The sequence below is a fragment of the Ochotona princeps genome, chromosome 7, assembly GCF_030435755.1.
Source record: "Ochotona princeps isolate mOchPri1 chromosome 7, mOchPri1.hap1, whole genome shotgun sequence".
NCBI classification, from domain to species: Eukaryota; Metazoa; Chordata; class Mammalia; order Lagomorpha; family Ochotonidae; genus Ochotona; species Ochotona princeps.
In genome coordinates, this window is record NC_080838.1 from 35554314 (window position 1) to 35577431 (window position 23118).

Sequence of the window (23118 nt, forward strand, 5' to 3'; positions counted from 1 at the left end):
TTATGGTTAATTTTAAGCATTCGTGAGGCTTAGTCTAGAAATATTTTGCATATGTTCAACTGATTTTTCTTACTGTGTTTCCATATACTGGTACGATAATAACATAAAACAGATATATATAGGCCAATGGAACACAACAGAAAGCCTAGAACAAATCCTCACATTTGCAGTCATTTACTTCCTACAAGATTTCCAAGAACACAATAATCCCTTGAATAAATGGTGTTAAGCCAAATATTCAAATGCAAAGTGATGGATTGGACCCTTATATCATATACAAAAATTAACTCAAAATGTATTAAAACTTAAACATAAGGACTGAAATGTACAACTTAAACAACTTAGAGAAGAATTCAAGGAAGTATTTCTTGACAATAGTCTGGGTGATCATTTTATATGATTTTCAATACATAGAGAGCAAAGACACAAACACATGCAATTGAGCTTGCATAGAAGGACAAGATTTTTGCACAACAAAGGAAGCAATCAACAGAGTAAATATACAGCCTATGGAATGAGGGGAGACATTTACAAGCCATATATCTTATAAAAGGTTAATAGCTTTTTAAAAATTTTTTTTATTTTTATTGCAGAGTCAAATATACAGAGAGTAGAAGAGACAGAGAGGAAAATCTTCTGTCTGATTATTCACTCATCAAGTGACCGCAGAGGCCAAGGCTGTGCTGATCCGAAGTCAGAAGCCAGGAACTTCCTCCTTATCTCCCACGCAGGTGCAGGGTCCCAAGGCTTTGGGCCCTCCTCGACTGCTTTCCCAGGCCACAAGCAGGGAGCTGGATGAGAAGCGGGGCTGCCTGGATTAGAACCAGCACACATAAGGCGAGGACTTTAGCCGCTAGGCCACTGCACCGGGTCCAATAGCTTTTCTAAAAAATGTTTATTTTATTTATTTATTTGAAAGGTAGTGTTACAGAGAAAGAGATTTTCTGCATGCTAGTTCAATCCCCAAATGGCTGTAATGACCAGGGCTGGACAAGGCTGATGCCAGGAGCCAGGGAATTCATCCAGCTTCCCCATGTGAATGCAGGAGCCCAAGGACGCGGGCCATCTTCTTCTGCTTTCCTAACTTCATTAGCAAGGAGCTAACTAGGAGATAAAGAAGCTGATTTAAACTAGTTGTCATATGGGATGACAGCTTCATAGAAAGTGTTTTATCTGCTACACCATAATGCTGGCTTCAAAGCTTATCATCTTCAATTAAAACATTATAAATAAATCAGGCAACTCAATAGCAACAAAAAATAAAAATGGGCCAAGTCTCAATAGGCATTTCTCTGAAAAGATCTACACATATATGTAAATGAAAAAATGCTCAGTATGTGAACTATAGGCAAATACAATTCAAATCATATCAAGATGTCACCTTAAACTATTAGAATGAATTTATCAAACACAAACTTGTTGCAATGCCTATTATCAAAAGATGAAATACACTCAGTATTGGTGACGTTGTAGAGAAATGGGACCCTTCATACTGGCATGAGTGTAATCTAGTATAACCATTAGGGAAAACGATATAAACTCTCTGAAAACCTATAAAATTTAAAAAATCTGTATTCCCATGTTCACTGCTGTGTTCATTCCCATTTCATTGAAAAAAAAAAAATCCAAGGTAAGGAGTCAACCTAGGATTAATAGAGAAATGAATAAAAAAATGCAGTGTACAATTTGTGTTACTGTGACAAGCCAGTGTGATGGCATGACATGAAAAGAATAGAAAGAATTATGGCCCCCAAAAATGGAATTCAAGTCCAAATTAAGTAAGTTAAACTTGATTGAGCTTGAGCCTACAAGCAATTTTTTTTTAAGAACTGGTTTCCTAGGAAAAACACTCAGTAACCTGATATCAAATACCAAAATGAATCACTGGAGGCTCTAACTTGTGGTTGTTTAATGTGCCTCAAAATCACCTGAAGATTTTGTTAAAGCATAGCTGTCTGGGCCCCACCCAGAGAGTTTCTCATTCAGTAGGTCCCGGAGTGGGAGTTAGGAATTTTCTTTTCCAACAACTCCCCAGGTGTTGTCAATGTTGGTAGCATATCAGCCTCACTTGAGATGACTCTGCTAAAATACTAAAGTTTTTTAGTAAAAGGGAGAGAAACAGAAACCACTATCCCCCAGATGTCTGTAATAATTGGGGCTGGACCAGGCTGAAGCCAGGAGGCAGTAATTGGACACAGATCTGCCATGTGAGTGGCAAAATCCTGTTTGAGCCAGCACTGCTACCTCCTAGGATCTGCACTATCAGGAAGTGTGAGTCAGGAACCAGAGCCAGGTCGCAAATCCAGGTGCTCTGACATGCGCTATGGGATATACCAGGAGGCCAAATGCCCATGCCCTGGTTTTGCCTTGAAAATCCTATAAACAACTCAACTGAGCATTTTTTTTGAAATAAAGTTTTGAGCAAGGTTAATGTGAGTTCAGTGTATAATAGGAATAACTTGTCGAATAGCAGTATCATCTTAAAACAAACTAGGGAGCATGGAGCTTTGGCAAAGATGGTGAACTGTGATGTCATTTCCTCTTTCTAGATCACTACTAGTTAATATAAAAGCAGATAAAAAAATATATAGTGGTGGAGCTGCTCTTTGAAGAAAGTTTAAAACATTTAAAGCTTTTTAAGAACTCTGTGCAAATACACTTCTGTGTGAAGAAAATTATTTTCAAACAATAGAGAATATAGCGATTTAAGACACTATTCAATAACACACAAAGAGACTTATACACAAATTAATATAAAAACACGCATATAGAGCAGGGGTAACTTATGATTCCACATACAAACATACACGGATTATATGTACACACAAGCACATATACATGCCTACATAGACAACACTAAAATGATCATTTTCTTCATGTGTGCCTCAAAATAACACATTTGCCTTCCCAAATGGATCCTGGAAGAAAAGGTGGTGGTGAAGTGATGCAGTAGTGACTGTTTACGTTGCCTCCTTAAAGCAGGCTTGAGGTTCAAGTCTGTCTTCAAGAAGAATTACTTTGCTTTGCTCAGTGTTACCACAAATTACGATTCTGCAACATGAAAATCTTAAGGCATATTGTTAACAGACCAAAGTTTCCTTCATCCTTCCTCTCAGAAGACTCGGGGCTGAATCAGTATATTCTTCTGCAGATTCACTTGTCAAAACCAAGAGGTTAGACTGTGCTGAGCACCAAACCTGATATCACCTATTATCAATCATTTGGCTATCAGAAAATGGCTTGAGATACACATGGCAAGGATGGACCAAATAGCACTGGAGACTAGCAGTTTTCTTTCTAACATTGCCAGCAAGTGTGACTGAAAATAAAAATGACCGAATTTTAAAGGTTTTTGCACCAAAAATCTTTTGATTGCACTTTCCATAAATATAAGTACCTTCATTGTGATGACAATATGAATACATTTGAATGCCTAAACTAAATATGTCTTAGCTTTGTTAAGCTTTTTTCCAACAAGCCCTTAAGGGAGCTCTTAAAAGCTTATTAATAGACAAATGTAGAAGAGTCCTCATTAACTTTTATTTGATCTCCTACTGGAAAATTGATAATGACCATTGACACAGTCAAGTACAATAACTATAAACTAAAAAGGATGGAAATCTGCCCTTCCAAATTTCACAATATCCCCATGTAGGCAATGTGATTGAAATCTAGACAGCATGCAGTACTTAGTAACAGTAAACACCTTAAATTCCTGGCAGCAATCATATTACATTTTTAAAGTTAGTATCCATCCTTGATTGTTATGTTTCATTTTATTGCAAATATGTAAGTAAATTAGAATTCCATCAAAAAGACCCGGCGCTATAACCTAGTGGCTAAAGTCCTCGTCTTGAACGCACCAGGATCCCTTATGGGCACTGGTTCTAATCCTGGAGGCCCCATTTCCCATCCAGCTCCCTGCTTGTGGCCTGGAAAGGCAGTCAAGAATGGCCCAAAGCCTTGGGACCCTGCACCAGCATGGGATATCCGGAAGAGGCTTCTGGCTCCTGGCTTCAGATCGACTCTGTTTCAGCCATTGCAGCCACTTAGGATGGAAGATCTTCCTCTCTGTCTCTCCTCTCTGTATATCTAACTTAAGAATTCCGTCAAAAGTATAGTTGCAATATTAAGTATATATGTTGCAAACATGTCATTCAGAGTATCTCCATCACGGGTAAAACAAGCAACTTGCAACTCCAATGAAATCTCAAACTACTGATAAAGATAAATGACTTAATGTACTCATGTGAAGTGATAAGAAAAATAAGAATTAGGTAATATACATTAGGTTTGCTCTGAACAGAGGGATAAGGAATGAGGGTAACTGAGTAGTAGACCCAGTAAAATGAAGAATAAAGGGCTCTGTGCTCACCAACACTGGGATGAGTGGCAAAACACATTGTTCCTTGTTTGTTCTACCATTCTTCCTCAGGCTCTGAAACAAAGTCATTGTCAATGACGAATGCTTGAAATGTCCCCATTTTTTTCTTCAAACAATCAAAAAAACCGCTAACATAAATGGGAAACAAACTATTATGACACATTACTCTTGATTAGTTTCACAAAATCATGCTGTTAATGTTGAAACTATCTTCATTTAGTTTTTCAAATGGTGAATGCACTAACATTATTCTACTGTGCACTGACCCAAAAGAAGAATCCTATATATTTGCAAAATGTGTAAGTGTATAAAATGATATATAAAAAATGATATGTAACTAGACCATATATATATATATGTAAATGATTTTCCAATATACAGTGTAAGGCAGTTCTGTTAATACTCGACTATCTTGTCAGTTTAATAATTATTGAAAATCTAGTAAGTTTCAGGTATTGAACACTCAACAAAGATATTATGCATGTAACCCAACTTTGGGATTCTCATACACTGAAAGATAGACTCAGAAATCTGTGCTGCGGCACAGTGGGCTAACTCCTGTCTGTGACACAGGTCACCGTGACAAGAGCCATCTGGAGTCTCAGGGGCTCTGTGTCTGGTCCCATTGCCTGCTAGTGGTGCCTGGGAAAGCAATGGAATGATGGCCGAAGTGCTGGGGTCACTGTAACGTCCTGAAAGACCAGGATGAAGTTCCTGGCTCCTAACTTCAGCCTGGGTCTGCTGGTCACTGGGGCCTCTGGGGAGTGAATCTGTGGCTACAGAAACCTTCTCTCCCTCTCCATGTCTCTTCCTCCCTCTCTGTAATTCCTCACTTAAGGTACATAAGACTTTTTCTTTTTAAAAAGATAAAATCATAGACAGATAATTATAACATAATGTGAAAAGTGCTAGATATTGTTTTTTCATTTTAGCACAAACACAATGCATACAGAACAGCTGCACTTCTCTAAAAGTTCGAGCTCTCAATGTCTTCTTCCACGTCCAAACATCCGTCCATAGCTCAGCTTCTGATACCATCCCCATTCACTTTGCTGACCTGCCCACTCCTAGCTGCATGGGAAAGTGGCTTTGTGCTTTAACTCAATCTGCATACTCCCATCCCTGCAAAAATTCATTATCACTATTAGATGATTAAAACAAAGGAACCAGCACTAAGGCATCTTACATTAGTAAGTAAATGGTTGTTGGCAAAGTTGATTAAAAATATTTTCTACAGAATTTTGTTCCCTGGTCAGCTTGTCAACTATCAATGCTGAATATTGCAGAACACGGATAGCATTAGATGGTCACGTTCTCTCATGAATGAGGTTGATATTATCTCTTCCCAAAAAGTAAATAGCATGTACGACATTTCAGTGACAATACTAAGAAAGTGTGGAATTCCCTCTTTGCTGGAGCATTAGTTCTAATATTGTGCTCCCATCATCACACCAGATTCTTCAGTCTGAGAGATCCCTTGGCCATTGTTATTATTGTTATTATTATTATTATTAGATGGTCTCTTTTCTCTCTGGTTTTGTCTCTCTCTAATCAAGTGTAGGTGGTATCATTACACTTCAGCAGTAACCTCACATAATTAGTTACTACGGTTTTAAAATTCATGGTCAAGTTCAAATTCTGTGCATTTTAATGTCAACGTTACTAGAAAAAAGGAGACACAAAAAGAAAGGACACAAATTATCCTCATGCTCATGCCCTGTCATTTATTCTCATCAAGCAGCAAGGAGACTATTTTATTTTTTCCTTTGATCCTTTATGATGGCTTATTTCATGCTTACAAAGCTCTCGTTGAGTACAACCATTGTGTATTTTGAAAATATTGGTGCTTGCTTGTGGTTTGGTCATTTGCTACAGCCTTAAACCAGCCATGTGAAGAGTTTTTACTACAAGGAATAAGAGAAAAATAACTTTCCCCCTACAAACCCTGACTGTAAACACAGGCCTGCCCCAGCATGACCCCAGACATTGCTAGCTACACACGTGCACGAACATGGGAATTCTCCTGCCTCCAGCCCTCACCTGCTGCTTCCATCACTTGTGGCCTCAGCTCCAAGCAGGCAGTAAATCTGTCAGCAGGGCCTAGCACCGCACGGCACGGGGCTGCTATCTAGCCTTTTAAGACAAGCTTACGGACGATTTCTTCCTTTAAGATTGACATAAATGCTATGCCATGAGAAAGTCTGATACCAAAACCTTTCCTTACATCTGAGAGGAAAATCGCAAAAGACGTTATCAATAGAAACTGATAAGCACACATTTCAAAGAATCATCTCCATGTGTCCGTTCTTGGAAAATCAGAGACTCTGCTTGTGTTTGGGTTTGCCTGTCAGTGTTGCAGATAACAAGTGGGATGCAGGGAGAGCCGGTCGCTCTGCACACTGGGGGCAAGGCTGTGTTCCCAGACCCCCAGCAGTTGCTTCAGGCAAAACTCCTGCATGCTCCCACCTCTACCTGAGGATGTGGTCATCTCAGCTTCCTTTTCCCTCACTTCTTTCCAATCCATTGCCATCATCAAGATACATTGAAATAGGATCACAGAGTGATCTGTTGCAAGCTGATGAGGAGCAAAACTCTGCATTCTAAATATTGTAGCCATTTTTTAAAGGTTTATTTACTTTAATTGAAAGTAAAAGTTCAGAGATCTACAGAGAGGTGAGAGAGAAAAAGCTCCTGCTCCATTGGTTCACTTCGCACAAACCGCAACAGCCCCTGAGCCGATCCAAAGACAGGAGCTTCTTCTGCGTCTCTCACGCGGGTGCATAGTCCCAAGGCTTTGTTCCATCATCTACTGTTTTCCCAGGCCACAAGCAGGGAGTCAGGACACGAACAGGCACCCATATGGGATCTCAGAGCATGCAAGGCAAAGATTTAGCGACCAGGCTATCACTCATTGCCCAATATTGTAGCCATTAAACAAAGAAAACATCAAGACAGAAAGCCTTAAACTTCACAGCAGATGCCTACTTTCCTCAAAATGAGTTGACTGTATTTTAGACACTTCATATTTAAAGTAATTGTCATATCATGTTTTCTACATTCCTTTGTTGTTAAAAACAAATGTTCCATGCTAAAATGAGAACAACAGTGAAGATAGATCTGGGTTCAAATTCTGCCATGGCTACTTACCTGCAGACTTATGAAAATCCTATCAGAAAGTAAAAGTTCAGAATGTAGCATCAAATTGATGCTATGTAAAGTATATCAGCTACAAAAGATTAAATTTTGAAACTCTTGAAGGAGTGGGCATCTGGCCAGATGACTAAAATGCCCATGTTCCACTTTGGAGCTCCAGATGCTGCTCCTGCTTTCTGATGATGCAGACTCATACGGGCAGCAGGGGATGGTCTGTAGTTGGGTCCCTGACACCTGTATGGTAGACGCCGATTGAGTTTCCTACTCCTAGCTTCAACCTGGCCCAGCCATGACCTCTGGACATCTGAGGATTGAGCTAGCAGGTGGAAACTATCAGTCCTTCTGTTTCTGTGTTTCAATTAAATTTTTCAAACTTTAAATAAAACTGTTAAAATCATGTTCATATAACCTACATGCATATACTGTGCTCATCCATTTACTATGATTTTATTTTAATGATTTCAGTGCTGTTGCTTTTGGTTTTTCTTCTCTGTGATCTGAATTACTGCATTTAATAAACCCAGTACAAAGGAAACATGGTAGGAAGAATTTGGAAATGGTCCCAAGTTGGCTGCCTCCTGGTGTGCAGGTATGAATATGATGAATCAGTGGAACCTAAGATTGAAAAAAAAATGGAACGTTGATTATTAGATGTTGGGATGGGAACTCAGATTCAGAAATTGAGGGAACTTGGTGTGGTGGCACAATGATGTGAGTTTACCTAACAACACTGAACTAGATGCTTACAATGATTAAAATGGCAAAAAAGGAAAAAGTTATGTCACCAGAATATAGTGGGGTTTTTTTGTTTTATTTGTCTGAAAGGCAGAATGACAGAGAAAGAGGGGCCAAGTGGCACAGAGATTTTGCTCATGCAGTCTTACCCCAAATGCTTGTTCCAGCCTAAGCTCTTCCAGTCCAAAATCATGTACCAAAACCTTCATACAGATACCCCATATAAGTGGCAAGAACCCATAGTTATGCCATCATCTTCCACCTCCCAAGCACATTCACAGGCAGCAGGATTAGCAGAAGGAAGATTCTATCATAGCGATTCCAACAGAGACAGCTTAGCCCACCGTACCTCAATGTAACAGGCAGAAGATAATTGCAATCAGCTTATGGAAGCATCAGAAATCCCTTCATGTCTGGAAGACATCACCAAATGTTTAAAAGTTGGTCCCAGAACATTCACTCTCAAATTAATACTTCCAATTACACATTTATACATAAAAATATTCCTTGTTCACTTGAACTGCTGTTATGTATTTCATTGTAATGAATACATTTTTTAGGCACTCATTGTATTGAATGCCATTGTAACAAATTTTTTAATAATCATTAAAAACAAGTTGATTTCTACCAATTAGCTATGAGAAGTGCAACAAAACTTTAATCTCAGTTTTTTTTTTAATCTGGAAAAACTCTTGCTTTTAGGGTTGCTGTAAAGACTGCCATGAGACAATGCAAGTACATGTGTAAATCACAGTAACCTTGGTGGTTACATATGATAAGGTCTTCATTTAGCATCCATCCACAGGGTTATTTGGGATACTAATGGACTTCTATGACTCTGATAACTGCTTATGCTTCCTCAGAATCATCCAGGAGCATTTGAACAACAGAAATATTATGAAGAAGGAAAAATCATAGAGGAACTTGTAGAGCCAAGCCCCCAAAATTGAATTTATCCCCTCCATGAGGATATCACTAGCTCAAAATGGATGCTATTGCTCCAGCCTACCTGCTAAGGCTGGGTAACATAGTCCTTGTTACTCCAGAAAAATAAGAGATTGATGCACCTCTGGATCATCTTTGCCAGAAATGTGACCTAAGAGAAAGCTGCAGCATATCATGTGAGGGGTATTCTTAAAATAAAGTGGAAGTGGGCAAGTAGATGATCTCCTTCACTCCTTGATCATTTGATGGCTTCCTGGTGTCAGATGTTAGATGTGGGGGTGTGTTTGTTTTCAAGGGCACCCAATTGTCTGGATTCATGAAAGTTTCCTGATGACAAACATCATGCATTTTCCTGAAATACAAATATCTTAACTGAGGTAGGACCGGGAACAAGACAAATAAGTGTTATTTGACGTGTGCATGGTTTAAAACTTCAAATTGGTAAGGCAGTTGCAAATATACTATGAAGTAGAATGAAATTTACCTATTTAATGTGTGTTAATCTATTCTAAAGATTGACCTGATCTGGTTGTCTTTTCATGATCAGTACACTCTGTTTTTATTGTAGTATGTGGTAGAGATGACAGTTGTTCATCTGATTTTTTTTTCTTGGATGTGTTAAGAGCAGCCATTTCTAATTTTTATTTTTGTGAAATCACGTGATTAGTAACTAGTCTGACGAAGTTTAGGTAGTGAGGTGTTTTTTTGTTTGTTTGTTTTTGTTTTGTATTATTTTGTTTTGTTCTTTGCAAAACACTAGCTGAAGGCAGGGTGATTTTAGGAAGAAGGAAGAGTCTCAAGACAGAGGTATTTAGGGGTGGAGGGATAGCCCAGCTATGAATGTGTGGAAGGCCTACATTCATCAGAATGCTGAGGCTCAAGTCGGAACTTGACTTCCAAGCCAGCTTTCAGCTAAGATGACAACTCAAGTACCTGGGTTCCTGTCACTCACACAGGACACCCAGGGTGAATTCCCAGCTCCTGGATCTGCTCTTGTTTATCCCTGTGTGTTATGGGCTTTAAAGAGGGAAAGGAATGGATGAAATTCTCTTGCTTGCTCGCTCTTAATCTTATTCTGAAATAAACACTTTTTCAGAAGGTGGAAGGATCACAAGTGAGTTTCTGTATAGATGTATTGTTACTTGGTTCCAGGGCCACCCTTTTCCCAGCTGTTTTACGTCACAGTTGTTCCCCAACAGTAACTCTCCTTTTGCTTATGGCACAAGAGTAGAAGCCAGGTCAGGTGTTGTCAGTAGCAAGATTTACAAGCGCACTGTGAGAGGCAGAAAGTTCTCTCTGGTTTTGATGTAGGTTTTCCTAGTGATTCTTCCATCCCATTGCAGTGATCAGGCTGTGCAACCCTGTAGACCTCACTCTACCGGGCACCTAGGAAGCAGCTTTATGAGAGTCCAGGACAACCCATAGGGGAGCTTCTCGATCAGTCTTGCTGGCAATGCAGTGGGCAGCTTCCCATGTGCCAGCCCCAGCTGTTAAAGCCTCACCATGCTTGTCCATATCTAACACTCTTCAAAGATCTCTGGTGCTCAGACATGGATCTCTTCCAACTTCCCTCTTTTCTGGGGTGCCTTCCTCAGCCCCAGTTGTGGTAACTGCTCTCCAGTTCTGTCATTGTTTTGCTCTTTAAAGCTCTCTCTACATCTTAGTAGGTAACCTCTATCTGTGAATAAATCTTAATAATTTTCCCCTCTTCAAATGACAAGTGTGGGTTTTCCTAATTGATGCAACCTAACCCTTAAGGTTATGCGTAACTAGGAGGGCCTGCCTCCCTTTTCACTTGTTACATTGGTAGTAGTGCTTTTATGACATTTCGTGTGCCAAGAATGTCACCATCAAAGTTTCACAGGGAGCGTCTCATGTCTTCTAGTCCAGTTTCAAGTCTGGCTCAAGCTTTATAAGACTACTTAAGAACAAACTTAAGTTTGGGCTTTAAAGGGGAAAAAGTGTCCTTCCTTTACAAAGTAGAGGAAAGGGAAGCTTGGGAGCAAAATAAAATTACCCCATAAAATCCCCCCCAAAAAATGTGCAAAATTTGTTTGAAGAATTTTAGTCATGCTAGTAAATTCAATGAATTTCCACTCTTTAAGAGAGTTCCTCAAATTACTCAAAATCCTGCTTTGGGTCTTTTTTCGTTCAGAAACCCAGGAAGTGCTAGTGAATGGTAATTAATGCCTTCCTGCGGAGAACAGAATCATGGAGAAATCTGAACAAAAAGCAGGAACATCGAACACTTGGGCCATGTGCACTGGAAAATCTGCCTTTGTATGTGCTGCCTGCTCAGTTGCTGTTTACCCCTACATCCTCTTGGAAATACTCACACACATGAAATGAAGCCAAAATCACTTTTGTCAAAAGCACTCTTCAAGAATGAGAGCCAGGAAAAGGAAGGCTTGCAAACAGCACTGTCATCAAATAACTACTATTCACTCAGGCCAATGTGGTTCTGTCATTTTGCAAGTCGACATGCAGAGCCATCATTCAGAAATGCACACCGCACATCACACACATCACACACACACACACATCAGCATCTGTTGTGTGCTGTTGTAGCAAGCATTTGTGTTTCAGTGTCATAGATAACCAAGATTGCCTTAGGGAACTCAAAAACTACATCAAAATTTCAAACATCAAGCTAGCACCCCCAAAATGTTACTCACAGTAAGGGTTTTAAGACATTGTAAATGCAGGAGCTCATCATTCCCACTTGGATCTCGGCCATTCCTGCTAGGTGGGTGAACAATATAATAGGCCAGGAGGCTCCTCGGAGCTTTCTCTGTCAAAAATCACTCAGACATGATGTTTATTTGTAGTAGCATTTTTGCCTGGACTTGAAGAAGATGGATGAGCTAAAATTCACTTGGGCTTGTCATTAATGACCCACATCAATCATTGTAAAAAGCCACTGCACTACCTGGAGGAAAAGATTGAAACAATGGCATTTTGGTAAAATGCTAGCTTTTAACGTTTACTTTGCTGATGTTTATTTTCATCACATATATTTCATTCATGTATTCTGCTGGTGATTTTTGATCCACAGGTTGAATATCCCTTATCTGAAATGCCTGGAATCAAGGATATTTCACATTTTTAATTTTTTTCTGAGTACTTGCACAAAAATAATGAGATATCTTGGGGGGAAAAGAATCAAATCTAACCGTGAACTTTTTTTTAAAGATTTATTTATTTTATTACAAAGTCAGATATACAGAGAGGAGGAGAGACAGAGAAGAAGATCTTCCGTCCGATGATTCACTCCCCAAGTGGGCCGCAACGGCCGGTGTGCGTTGATCCAAAGCCGGGAACCAGGAACCTCTTCCGGGTCTCCCACGCGGGTGCAGGGTCCCAAAGCTTTGGGCCGTCCTCGACTGCCTTCCCAGGCCACAAGCAGGGAGCTGGATTGGAAGTGGAGCTGCTGGGATTAGAACCGGCGCCCATATGGGATCCTGGGGCATTCAAGGCAAGGACTTTAGCCGCTAGGCCATGCCGCCGGGCCCAACGTGAACTTTATTTTATGCTTCATATACATTTTACACAGCCTGGGGTAATTTTATACAATAGCTTTTCTACACGTGCGTCTTGACAGTGACCTGTTCCATGAGGTCAGGTGTGGAAATTTTCCCTTTTCATACCGTGTTAACACTCAAAATGTTTTGGTTATTGAATAATTTGAGATGTTGGATGTTCAAATTAGGGAGGCTCAATCTATTTTCTTCAGGTTGACAACATTGAACCATCTAGCCGAAAATTTGAAAAATGTAAGCCTTCTTAAAAGTTAGCACATACTTTACATACAAGTATTCTATATGGCAATAAAAGAAGTCAACAAATAGAAGTTTGCACCAAATTTTCTACTTTTCAAAGCAAGCAAGAGGATAATATTTATGTGGATTGTGCTAAATGTGCAGAAGCTCAATTAGACAATGGAGTTGCCGTGGGAATGGAAGCTATTCAGAGTGTGCTCAAGATTACTCAGAGTTCTGAACTGCTTCAGCCCCAAAATTCCTTTAATGTTTACATTAAGAGGCAAACAAACAAAATGTATGAATGTATAATCAGTAGATTTCATCTCTGCATTAATTTCCAGGGCTTTAGGATACATACTCTTGAAGTTAGCAAAAATCATCATGTAAGTGATGACTAAAAAACCGTGTGCTCATACTCCTTTCTCTTGCTAGATAGAAAAGCTACTGTCAATTAGATTGTCCCTTTGAAAGCAGTATATGCCTACGTACAGTTACCTTTTATAAAACCCAAGTACTTAGAAGATTAACATATATCTGATGGAATCTTCCCACTTTGAGCAATGCAGATGAGCCTCCAATAGGGAACATACAGACTAGACCAACTAACTATTCTCTAGGCTCCTGACTTCAATTCATTACAGCACATGATACTCAGACTACTTGAAAATAAGATCAGAACAGATTTAAGGACAGAGAGTAGAGCACGTGACAGAAACAGAAAATTAACAGAAGAACATAAAGAACATTAATTGAAGATCAGCATTTGGGGAATTGATGCTGGTTGTATATGTGAAAAAAGCCCTGTGCAGGTGGTTTGCAAGCATTGTGACAGAAGAGGAACCAGCAGCCACAGAGTTTACAACAAGAAACCACCCTGTTTTTCTCACTTTTTTGCTTCCAGAGTTGATTACAATAGTAGTTTGCTTACTTGGAAAAAGCAACCTCTTTAACAAAAAACAGGCAGAGAAAGTGGAAGGTGACTCTATCAAAAAATGGAGGTTTCGAATTAGCAGAGAGATTATGAGAAGCCAGCATCGCAGCACAGTTGATTAAACCACAACCTGAAATGCCGGCATCCCACATGGCATCAATTCCAATCCCACACTTGCTGTACTTCCAATCCAGCTCCCTGGTAATGTATCTGAGAAGGCAGCAGAAGATGATCCAACTGCATGGACCCCTACACCCATGTGGGAGGACTGGATAGAATTCTAGCCTCCTGGTTTCCTTCTGGCCCAGCCTTTCTTGTCCTTGTGGCCATTTTGAGAGTGATTCAGCTCTTTCTCTTTTTCTCTCTCTTTCCCTCTCTCTCTGTCTCTCTCACTCATTCTATTTCCCACTATAAGTCTTCTTTTCAAATCAATAAATAAATGTTCTCTAAAGGAAGACATTATAATATCACCATAATTTTCATCAGACTATAGAATCATGCCAAATTAGCATCTAATCCAACCAATAGGGAACTTCATCCACATGGTAATTGCTCAGAACAGTGGATAATGTGGATTACTTTCCAACCTCCTGTCATTCATTTCACTTAGTAGGTTAAAATCTGCAGAGTGAAAGTGCTTACATGAAACAAGCTGGCAAATACATCAACATTTTACTTTTGATTTCATTTAACTTGATGTTGAGATTTTTGTATTATTTGTTGAGCCTCTTTACTAGTATATATTCTAAGGTAAGCCTACATTTAACATGAAAGCAAAAATTCAAGTCTGTTGAAATCTTCTCACATGAGCCAGCCAAACCCTCCAGCGCAGGAACAAGAAGAAGAGATAACAGATGCTAAGCAACAAGATGCTACCATTGAGAAGATTCACACAGACCACAGGAGCATGATACTCTGTCTTACTTTCTTCTCACTTTTCACTTTGTAACAACATTGAGTAGAGCAGTTGAGAAAAAACAGATATGCAATCACCTGATTTATGAATTTAACATGTTAATTGAACTGAACAGGGATGACTTCAAACCTGAGCACCGAAAAGCATTATTATGCTATATTCTAAATAGAGGCACTGGAAATCACTATCTCTCCCAAGATCTAATCAAAAGCAGAAAATTTGGTTCCACAAACCTCACCCAAACCATCCTCCTTCATTTCCATCACCCATTTAAGCAGATGAAAAGAGACAGCAAATACAGTTGCTGAAGTCATTGGACTTAAAAAAAAAAAAGAGTGGGGCTAACAGAAACAAAATTTTGCCAGCCTTCAAGTTGAGAAGGTGGGAGGGGATTAGGAGATTATTGAGTAAAACTTTTTAGTTTGTTGAGTCATTGGCCTTTTATATACAGGAGTATCTACTTACCTGTTAAGAATATTTAGCAATCCCTGTGGGTTGAAGAGACAAAGTAAGCTGAGAAACAGGATGACAATGAGCAGCCAAGAATCACTATCTGCATGTGAATTTCTCATAAACCCAGAACACATCCAAAAAGGAGGTAGTCTGGAGCCTTCTTCACCAGTACCTCATCCAAGAAATTAACGCTTCAGACAAAGGTATTCCAGCAAGCAAAGGCTGTGAGCTACATCACTGTGGATAGGAATTGAGCTAAAAGAATTAGAAGTAAACATCATCAAAAATAAAATGAATTTATTGTGTATAAAAAAGCAGGGATGTGCCAGAAAGCATGGTCCATGGCAAAGAACTGGAGCATAGAAATTCTCACATAATAAGGTAGACCACACACAAACCCCATTGTGGAAGATGAACTACTTGAACGTTTCATTCACAAACAGGTCATCATTAGCATCCTGCCATGATTATCAGAACAGCATATAGACCAATACAAACCAGCAGAAGAAGCAAAGCTATATTCAGATTAAACCAATGGTGCTTTTCCTTTCTCTCCTCTCTGAACATAGAAAATGACAGACTTCTGGATGAGGGTTGACAGCAAGGCAGTGCAAGTACAGACCAAGTTAACCCCTAACTTAAAGACACTTGAGTCACAAATTTTAGAGATGCCAGGAGTGGGAATGTTGTAGATAAAGAAAGAGAATGTTAAACCTAATTGGGTTGAGCTTTTGAACCACATTGTTCAAGGTCATGGAATCTGGGATATCCTTTATAAAAACAAAGAGTTCAGAGGAGGAAAAAACCCCTCTATTTTATACAACATCTAGTTGGAATCTTTTAATAAACAGTTTACTTGAAGTTTGCAAAGCATTAGCAAAAACAATACCTTCCTTTGTTTCCTTTCTTCTAGCCTCACAACACCTTTAAGTGTGCCCCCAACACCAGGGTGATACCTCTGACAGCACTCCCAGTTGGTATGTGCTGCTCTTCTGATTAATCCTCACTGATTGCTGATGATGGCTTCATCCTAGGAAAGGAGTTGGTGGAATTAGATCTCTTAATTTATGGCAAGCATCAGGCTTCTCCATGTTCCAGGATTCAGTTCTCTAGCATGAGACATCATTTCCCAATTCCAGAGTGTTTCATGATATCTATGTGTGTTGTTATAAAAAAAAAGTAGCACCAGATAATGAGACATCTCAGTTCTGGAAAGTTTAATATCTAGAATCAAGGTGCTGTTATTTGGTGTCTACTCAGGACCTTCTTGCTCTTCTCACACGGTGGTTGGCAGAAGTGCGAAAAGGACCACATTCACTCAAATGCCTTTTTGGGGGTGGCGGTTAATATTGACTTATTTATTTTTATTTAAAAGGCAGAAAAAATATATATATATAGAGAGAGAGAGAGAGACTTAGAGACTTTACATCCTCTGATTTACTGATCACTCCTCAAATAACCAGAACTGGGTTGATCCAAAGCCTGGAGCTTCTTCCAAATCTCCATGCCAGGGAAGTGACCAAAGCATTTGGGCCATTCTCCACTGCTTTCCCAGGTGCATTAGCAGGCAAATGGATCAAAAGTGGAGCAGCAGGGAAGGACAGTGCATTAAGCCTGTGACTATAAAGTAAATTGAAATATCACAAAATTTTTAAAAAGAGGAAGAAAGGAAGAGAATACTGTTGTATTCTTAGAATTGTATCTATAAACTACATGAAATTTATTCTGTTTAAATTAATCGATAAAATAAATTAAAAACAACACAGTACTTTCACCTAGCTGATGGGATGATAAACAGGTATGACAGTTTTGAGAAATAGCTAGGTAACTGGAACAAAAAAATTTAAATATATTGCTGCATGCCCTAAAGGAACTGGGAAACAATGGAAACAAATTCATGATCAGTTATGCATAAAATCAAGTATTGGAAATTATCATAGAGAAATTTTTAGAAAAATCATCATTTTAGAATCAATGGCAAAGTAAATGTTTAAATGTAATATTAGGTTGAAAATCATAAATATTCATAGAGGTCAATTCCCAGAAATCCAAAAGCAGGAATTGCTGCTGAGACTAGCAGTGAAGATGCCTGTGCTCCTCAAAGAAGTGCCAAGGTTTAATACTTGACTCTGGCTCCCAATTCAACCTTCCTGCTACTCTGTGCCCCCATAGGCAACAGTAACAGCTTAAGAAACTTGTCCTTGTCACCCCCATGGCACAACTGGGTCACTCCTGACTTCTACCAACCTGCACTGTAGTGGACACTTAGAGAGTGAATCACTGTAGTGGACACTTAGAGAGTGAATCAGCAGATGATAGCTTTTCATTTCCCTTTCTCTGTGTCTGAAATTGCCTTTAAGAACTAATCATCGGGCCCTGTGTGGTAAGCTAGTGGCTAAAAGTCCCCACCCTGCATGCGCTAGATACCCATATGGGCACCAGTTCATAGCCCAGATGCTCCACTTCCCTACCAGCTCCCTGCCTGTGGCCTAGGAAAGCAGTAGAGGACAGTCTAAAACCTTGGAAGCTTGCATCCGAGTGGGAGACTGGAAAGAAGCTCCTGGCTCCTGGCTATTGTGGTCACTTGGAGAGTGAAGCGGCAGATGGAAGATCTTTCTCTCTGTCTCTCCTTCTCTCTGTAAATCTGACTTTCCAATAAAAATAAATCAATCTTTTAAAAAATTAATTGTCATAAAAGCTCAGTAAGGAAATAAAATATTAATGTTAACTATATTTAAGTAGTACAATTATAAAAATTGCATTTTATCATAAAACCCTTTAGCATGTTCTAAAGTTTGTTCTATGTATATTATTAATTTTTAAAGGATTGAGGAATGAACATGATTTTTAAATAGTTTAGTACTCTCTCAAAAACACTTAGAGTTTTATCATACTGGATTTGGCACCACTATCACAGCATGGAATTCAAATATGAAGCAGCTACTGCAAGCCTAACTGTTAGACGGGGAAATAATTTTCCTCTGCTTGAGAAATATCTAATCTTGTGAAAAACAATGAGAAGGCAAGCAACTAGAACGCACTATGCCAATTGCTTTAACTGATGCATTCAGGTGCAAATATAGCTGGCAATGAACTTAGTCGGGAAGAAGGAAACAATTTCATTGGAAAGTCTGAGAAAAAAGTGACTTTTGATCCAAAATATTCTCTTCCTTTACTCTCCCTTCTCTTCTTGCAGTGTGCTAGTGACTAAATACATGCAGTAAGGAGGTGGAGCCTTTACACAAGAGAATAAAGTCTTGTAATGAAAAACTATTCGATTCCGCTGGAGGAGAGGGTATTTGTTCCGATTGCCTTAACTCTTCTTCCAAATTCAAAAGAAAGGAAAATCCCTCCTGAAAGAACCAGAGTCAGGGAGAGAGTAAGATGGTGGAGCAGGGTGAGGACACGTTAAGGCAGATGGAAAAGGATTAGCAGAGGAGAAACAGAGAGAGCACCATCCCAGCAATAGGAGTGGGCAGGATGGTGGCAGAGAGACAGGTGCCTCAGCAGTGATTGGAGACCCACCAGCAGACAGCTGGGAAGGGGAGGTCACTGGGAATGCAAAAGGTGAATCAAGCCATAAAATGTAGTTCCCGGTGATTTTGAGACAACACAGAGCAGAAGAGCCCTCATGAACGGGTGCAGGAACAGGGTGATATTCACAACCTAGCCTCCCACCAGTGTCTCAAGTGACACATTTGGTGCCATTTTGAGTACTGTGGTAAAGCCCCTGGTGGGGGGATAATGGCAAACTGAACATGCTAAGCCCAGTAAAAACTCTTTTCCAAATCAATGTATTTTGCTGGTCCCTCCAGGAAAATAATACTGACTTGGCATCCTGAGGGTCCCACTTTAAAAAGTCTGGTTTAGGGCCCAACTCAATAGTGCAGTGGTTAAAGTCCTTGCCTTCCACGCACCAGGATTCCATATGGTCGCTGGTTCTAATCCCGGTGGCCCTGCTTCCCATCCAGTTGCTTGTGGCCTGGGACAGCAGGGAGGATGGCCCAAATCCTTGGGACCATGTGAGAGACCCAGAAGAGCTCCTGGCTCCTGGCTTCAGATTGGCTCAGCCCTAGCCATTGCACTGACTTGAGGAGTGAACCATTGGACGGAAGATCTTCCTCTCTGTCTCTCCTCCTCTCTGTATATCCGCCTATTCAATAAAAATAAATCTTTTTTTAAATTATCTTACTTAGTTGATTAAGGTACAAATGGTCAAGGGCTACAGGAAAGTGGGTAATATCATTGTTTTCACACTAATATCATGGGTTTTTCCCCTGTATCTGGGGTAAGAGGAGAAATAAAGGGAAAAGCCCAACCCTGCCTCCCTCCCATCCCCCATCCCCAATGTCAGGCATGCTCCAAGGATCCTGCTCAAACAGTTTTGATAGTTCAAAAATTCTCAATTGCTGCCAATCTCTCAGTTCCAATCACAATGAAATCTATTCAGAATCCACTGGCTGACATAGTCTCTTCATGGTTGGGATTCTGAGATCAGCAGTTCAGTTGAAGGGATCTGTAAAGAAACTTTGTTGGAGGTGATCCCAAACCTGTCTGTCACGCCAATCAGCTTATGCACATGCTGGTGGGTGTCTTCCTCTGGCCTGGTCTTGGTTGCTCCCTATCGTGGTTCTTGTGCTCACCTGTAGGAGCTGTGTTCCAACAGAGGAGTTTCCCAAGCTCCTCCTTCAGAACCTTTCCCTATACCAGATTTTGCACATACTGGTGGGTCCATGGACCAGCCCGCATTGCTGGCCTTCCATCCATTCCAGTTTTGGTGTTAGATGTTTCACCCCAGCCAAGGCTTGTCCATACCCACACACTGCTCACACATGGCTCAGTAGGGGTAGAGACCCAGCCTCGTCCATCCTACATCTACCCAGGTTCTCCAGAGCACCAGGTGATGCTGGCGTCTAGCCCAGCTTGGTGCACCCAGCCCCAGTACACATTTGTGCCAAGGGAGATTGCAGCCATATCCAGACCAAAATGCAGCCTCCCCTCCGACCCCTGCACTCTCCTGTGGAAACCCCAACCCAGCAAGGGTGTACTGTCACAACTCCCCAACCAAATCTATTCCCAGCCCTAGATTACATGAGTGCCAGTGGTTGCTCTGACCCAGTTGGCCTAGCCAACTGGGTTTAGGGCCCAGCGTGGTAGCCTAGAAGCTAAAATCCTTGCCTTGAACATTCCAGGATCCCTTATAGGTGCCAGTTCTAATCCCGGCTGCTCCACTTCACATCCAGTTCCCCACTTGTGGCCTAGGAAAGCAGTTGAGGATGGCCCAAAGCCTTGGGACCCTGCACCCACAAGGGAGACCTGAAGGAAAGTTCCTGGTTCCTGGCTTCGGATCAGCTCAGCTCCGGCCATTGCAGTCACTTGGGGAGAAAATCATTGGATGGAAGATCTTCCTCTCTGTCTCTACTCTTTTTTGTATATCTGTCTTTGCAATAAAAATAAATAAGTCTTAAAAAATACACAAATCAGTTAATGTGACACACATCAACAAAATGAAGAATAAAAAACATGATCATCTCAATAGATTCAAAGAAAGCATTTGATAAACTCCAACACCACTTCATGCTAAAATCCTAAACAAGATAGCCATACAAGGAACATTAAACACTCACAATCAAAGCCATATGCAAATATTTCCAATCCCAGTGTCATACTAACTAGGAAAGATTAGAAACTTTTCCACTAAGATCTGGAAGCAAACAAGGATGTACACTTTAATCACTGGTATTCAATATAGTATTTTAAGTCCTCACTAAAGCTTTTAGGCAAGAAAAATAAATTAAAGAAATTCAAATCAGAAAGGTGGAAGTCAGAATCTCTCTAATTGCAGAAGACCTGATTCTATACACACAAAAGGTAATGACTCAATAAAGAGACTATTCAAACTCGTTACAGTTTGGTTGGTAATAAGATATAAAGCTAGTGAGTGCAAGTTGACAGCCCTGGTACACACAAACAATTCAGTGGTTGTGAAAGAAATTTGTAAGAACACTCCCTTTTAAAATAGCAGAGATGGATCTTAAATGCCTTGGAATAAACCAACTGTCACTCTTCTCTGGGTATAGATAAGGTTAGCAAATGACTGAACAATGCAGCAAGACAAAGGGCTGGCTCTTTCCACACAGTGTCAGCGTTTCTGAAGAGTAAGGATTGTTCTATAAGTCTTCATTGGGCTGATATATCTGTAGCACTGTCCATTTCGGCCTCATTCTTATTCACACCTTTTCATCCATACTTATTCTCTGCATCTACTTCCCAGATATCCCAGGAACCATAGAAATGGGTCAAAAGAATCTAGAAAGTGCATGTAAAGAACAGAGAAAAAGAAACAGGATCACAAGGAGAAATAAGTTTTGCTTTTCATGTGAAAATTTCCAATAACAGCAATATAATTTTCTTTCTGATAATATTCTCTTGGTTATTTCAGGAATTAATAAAAAGCACACAAAGGACAGGGCTAGATGACAGCTTATGTAGCAATCAGAAATAATTGGAACATTGAGAAACTACTACTAATTGGTCATTTTAGACGGATAAAAAAGAAATGAATGTGCATGAAGACGTTGCAAGAATTTTGACCAGATAGTTGCAATCTAAATCCTGGAGAATGCTGCATTCCCTATTAAATAAATGATCATCTTCTCTCCAGACATTTTAAATTGTTCATTTTTCAACTTTTATTATTTCTAGTATTATGAGAAGACAATTTAAGGTTACATAAAAATTCTAAGTGAAGTTAATTGTTACTATTACACTTTCAGTAAATCTTGACAACAAAAGCAAGTGTCAAAAGGGATGCATGCATTTTCACTAAAATATCTTCCATTTTATGTCAGCAGTTTTTAACCATAGTGAGCACAAAACAAGTAGCAATGTGAACAAATACAAAATTTAGTTACAATTAGTTACATATTTAAAGACTTATATCACCAAAGTACCCACCTATGAGAACAATTTCTAGGCTGAAAATTGCTCAAAGGCAGGGAATATGTTTTACTTTGTTTACCTTAGTGCTAGGGTGAGCAATAGATAGTAATTTTGGGTTTATATTTTAGCTTCCAAATCAGAAATATGTTCTTTGAAAGAGGATAACAAGCATCGTTCCAATAATTGAATTTGTGAGCTAAAAATGGAACTGAGACAGAACAAAACTACAAGATCTTAAGGAATTATTGTTTGTATTAAAATTTCCATTGTGGTGCAGTGGGTTAAACATGCCCTGTTAGAGTGAGTGCTGGTTGAGTCTCAACTATTCTGGTTCCAATCCAGCTCCCTGATAATACACCAAGGAAGTGGTGGGTAAAGGGTCAAGCATTCAATTTCCTACTATCTGTGTGAGAAACCTAGATGGATTTTCTGGCTCTGCCTTCAGACTGTCCTGGCCCCAGCCTTTGTGACATTTTGGGTAGTGCATCAGTAGGGAGAAATCTCTATCTTTGTGTCTATCTTTTGTTCTTTACATGTAGTTTTACCTTTCAAATAAATAAAATCTGTTTTCAAAAATTCGTAAGAATTATATCAACATCATGGAAAAAATGAGGGTACATTTGACATATTTTCTTTTATTATTATTATTATTATTATCATTATCATATTACTATCATCTTATGATACAGTTCCATAGGCTCTGGAATTTCCCTTTCCCCTTCCCTAATTTCCCTCCCCCCTGCCATTGAGTTCTCCCATATCATTACAATCACATAGTTCCTCATAAACAGTCATATGCCCATTCTTGGTGGCATGGACAATGGTAGAGCATCCAGCATCCCATTGTCAAAACAACTTCCGACAGTATCACTGAGAGTCCATCCTCGATCTGCAAGTA